This window comes from Lynx rufus, unplaced genomic scaffold, assembly GCF_022079265.1.
Source record: "Lynx rufus isolate CCGP_SWC_20201006 ecotype Redwood Valley unplaced genomic scaffold, mLynRuf1.p SCAF_18, whole genome shotgun sequence".
Classification (NCBI taxonomy): domain Eukaryota; kingdom Metazoa; phylum Chordata; class Mammalia; order Carnivora; family Felidae; genus Lynx; species Lynx rufus.
Genome location: NW_025814832.1, coordinates 7145678 through 7149941, shown reverse-complemented (window position 1 = coordinate 7149941; position 4264 = coordinate 7145678). Strand labels below are relative to the sequence as shown.

General features: G+C 48.1%; 1 pseudogene; it reads right to left on the bottom strand.

Annotated features, from left to right (window-relative positions):
* Positions 1–2677: 2677 nt before the first annotated feature.
* LOC124513139 (high mobility group protein B1-like) lies at positions 2678–3356 on the bottom strand (annotated as a pseudogene).
* Between the last annotated feature and the right edge of the window lie 908 nt (positions 3357–4264).

The window sequence follows — 4264 nt, the reverse complement described above, 5'->3', positions numbered from 1 at the left end:
AAGCCCCATAGTTGAAGACAGATTGTATTTTGAGAGAGATACGAATCAAGTGTTTGGCAAAAGGGCCAGGATGCTCTGGCTTGGCAGAGAGGGGGGCTTCTTGGGGCAGGAGACACCCTTGTTGGCCCTTGAGAGGTGAGAATTCATTTGGGGGGGGATCCTAGGGAAAGGGACCGGCAGACACAGAGGTGCAGAGGTGAGACAGCGTGGAACGTGTATGGGGAACTTTAAGTCACCAGACTGTCTCCTGAGTGGATGTATTAAGGAGGAAGTTATCAGCTTCAAGTAACACGATACTGATCTACAAGTGGCTGAAACAATTAGGTCAGTTTATCTCGTACTGAACCAAAAGTCTGCAGGTGGATGGTTTCAGGGAACAACGTCATCAAGGCATTCTTCATGCTTTTTTTTTTTTAAGTGTTGGTTTTGCCTTGACAGTTTTTCTTCCAAAACGTTTATTTATTTTGAGAGAGGGGGGGAAGGGGCACAGAGAGAGGGAGAGAGAGAATCCCAAGCAGGCCCCGTGCAGAACCCGACAAGGGGCTGGATCCCACAAACCATGACACGAGATCATGCCTTGAGCTGAAATCGAGCCAGACGCTTAACTGACTGAGCCACCCAGGCGCCTCTGTTTTTCATGCTCTGTTGTCAGCATTACTTGTCCCGCAGAGGTGGCTGTTGCTCTTAGTTCCTCCTCCCGGCTACCAGAGCCTCAGGAAGAAAGGGGAGGCGGCTGCTTCTCTTTCCTGATACGCCCCCAAACAGAATCACACCCTTCTTAATCCGCAGCAAAGGGAAATGGGTTACCTTAACCGGTTTGCCTTCCCTGGAGACATTGCCACCTGCCTACAACCAGGGACCTATTGGGAGAGGCAGCACTGTGGGTGTTGGGTGCCAGAGAGGGTGCCTGGTGGTGTGCAGAGAGAGAAAGAGCTAGAACATTAAGGTGAGGCCCCATCACAGGGCAGGGATTTGGAGATTTAGTTAGCCCTGGGGCTGCTGGCAAGGACAGGTAGGGTGTGTATAAAGGACAGGGCAGGGGTTAGGTTGATAGGCAGCTGGAAAATTGGTGGGGGGGGCGGTATTGCAAGAGCCCAGGTGAGAGATAATGCAGGTAAGGTTGTAGAATTTTGTGTGTTTTTAAAATTTTGCAAGTTACCACACAGTAGTGAGTCATGAAATGAATATTGATTTAGTGGTTCCAACTAACCTAGATTTTTTATTTTTATTTTATTTTTTAATGTTTGTGAGAGAGAGAGAGAGAGACCAAGCAGGGGAGAGGCAGAGAGGGAGACACAGAATCTGAGGAAGGCTCCAGGCTCTGAGCTGTCAACACAGAACCCGACGCGGGGCTCGAACTCACGAACTGCGAGATCACGACCTGAGCCTAGGTGGGATGCCTAACCGACTGAGCCACCAGGCGCCCCAACCTAGCTTAAAAAACAAAAGCAAAAACAAAAACAAAAAAACCTCTTACCTCCTCAGGATCCTGCATGCCCTTAGTCTCTTTAACTTGACTTTGTCCTGTTTCCTTTTAAATCTCTCTAAACATTGTCTCTTAGTCTTTTGGGGAATCTGAATTATCTGCTCACCCCCAATACGGGTGCTCCCAGAGTCTTCTCTTTGACTTGGTGTGATTTTCTCACACTACCCTCTCCCCAGCTCATCCCTTGCACTTTCATGGGATAAAGTACCATCTCTCTACACTGACAACCTCCAAATCTATACCCCAGCACAGTCCTCTCCCTTAGCATCAGACTTAGCATCTATCTACTAGGCATCTCCACCTGGTGTCCTGTAGACTTTTTGTTTTTATCATTTATTTTGAGAGAGGCAGCGATAGCACGAGTGGGGGAGGGGCAGAGAGAGAGGGAGAGACAGAATCCCAAGCAGGCTCCGTGCTGTCATCATGGAACTTGTTGCAGAGCCTGATGCGGGGCTTGATCTCATGAACCGTGAGATTATAACCTGAGCTGCAATCAAGAGTCAGACGCTCAACCGACTGAGTCATTCAGGTGCTCCTACACAAGTATTTTTTTTTAACAAAGCTTTTGTGTCACACCAGACGCCTATGTGTCCTGCGTCCTGGTCAAAAAGGTTTTAAAAGGTCAAAAGGTTTTAAAAACATTGAAACCAGGTAACAGGCTAGATGGAAGGAGTGGGAGGAGCCAGGGACATCTGCAATACAAACGGGGAAGTTAGGAGGAGCTGGTTTGGTGGGGGGGGGGGGGGGGGGAGGAAGTAACAACTTTTGTTTTGAACACCCGGAGTCTGGTTTACAGTAAATCATACACCGTAGTTGCCCCTTTACCTTCCACTTCCGGTTCTGGTCCAAGTAATATTGAACGACTGCTCTGAGGAATGAGGGAGTTTCCCTGCAAGGTCATTAATAATTAGCTCCCAGGAAGAGGTAATCCTTTAAAAGGGGAACTAACGTTTACTGAACCCTTACTATGTGCTGGGCTCTCTGCATCCAGTTTTTTTGTTTGTTTTTTTACATTTCAGTTTTTTTTTTTTAATTTTTTTTTTCAACATTTATTTATTTTTGGGACAGAGAGAGACAGAGCATGAACGGGGGAGGGGCAGAGAGAGAGGGAGACACAGAATCGGAAACAGGCTCCAGGCTCTGAGCCATCAGCCCAGAGCCCGATGCGGGGCTCGAACTCACGGACCGCGAGATCGTGACCTGGCTGAAGTCGGACGCTTAACCGTCTGCGCCACCCAGGCGCCCCTCAGTTTTTTTTTTAACAGGAGTGAGTTGTGTACAGGGGGGTTAAATGCTTGATAGACAAGCAAAAAAACTGCGCTAGAACCTCTTATTCATCATCATCTTCTTCTTCTTCATCTTCCTCCTCGTCCTTGTCCTCCTCCTCTTCCTTTTTCTTGCGTTTCTCAGCCTTGACGACTCCCTTTTTTGCCACGTCAGGCTTTCCTTTAGCTCGGTCTGCAGCAATATGCTTTTCACATTCTTCCTTCAGCCTCGGAGTCCTCTTTTCATAAGGCTGCTGGTCATCTGCAGCGGTGGTGTTGTTCCACATCTCGCCCAGTTTCTTTGCAACATCACCAATGGATAGGCCAGGATGTTCTCCTTTGATATCCGCCCCTTTGGGGGGGGGTATAAGTTTTCATTTCTCTTTCATAAAGGCCTTGTCCGTCTTTGCCCTGTCTTCAAACTTTCCTCTCTCTTTAGCAGACATGGTCCTCCACCTCTCCGAGCACCTCTTAGAAAACCCTGAGAAGTCGACTGAAGCAACTGGGTGCTTCTTCTCGTGCTCCTCTCGGCAAGTTTGCACAAAGAGTGCATATGATGACATTTTGCCTCTCGGCTTCTTAGGATCTCTTTGGCCCGTGTTTAATTATTTTCCTCAGCGAGGCACAGAGTCGCCCAGTGCCCGTGTGCCTCTCACTTGCCCCGGTGCTGTGTCTGTGGAGCCCGATGTACTGCAATGGCTGTCCAGCTGTTGGTTTGTTTTTTTTTTAACGTTTATTTTTTGAGAGAGAGCGAGAGCGTGAGCGGGGCAAGGGCAGAGAGAGAGGGAGACAGGGGACCCGATTGCCGGTGAACATCATCATCTCTGAAAGCATCAATCACCAGGGTTCCTGATGGCTTCAGGTGTTAATTTCCTAGGGCTACTGTAACAGACTACCACAAACCGCGTGGCTTAGAGCAACAGAAATGTATTCTGTCCTGGTTCTGGAGGCTAGAAGACTGAAATCACAGTGTAAGCAGGACTGGTTCCTTTCTTTTCTTCTTTTTTTTTTTTTTTTTTACGTTTTATTTTATTTTTATTTATTTTGAGAGAGACAGTGTGAGTGGGGGAAGGGCAGAGGGAGGGGTAGAGGGAGGGAGAATGAATCCCAAGCAGGTTCCACACGGTCAGTGCACAGAGCCTGATGCAGGGCTCGAACCCATGAAAATGTGAGATCATGACCTGAGCCGAAATCAAGAGTCAGATGCTTAACCAAGGAGCAACCCAGGCGCCCCTGGGCTGGTTCCTTCTGAAGGTGAATCTGTTCCCTCTCTCCTACTTGGTGATGACCCACTGGTGATCCTTGGCTTATACATGTACCACTCCCACCTCTGCTTCCATTTTCACACGGCATTCATTTGGTCATTCTCTTAAGGGCACAGTCATACTGTCATACTGAATTAGTCACCTGCCCCCACTCCAGGATGACCTCATTTTAGCTAATTACATTTGCAGTGACCTGATTTCCAAATAAGGTCACATTCTGAGGTACTGAGGGCTAGAACTTCCACATG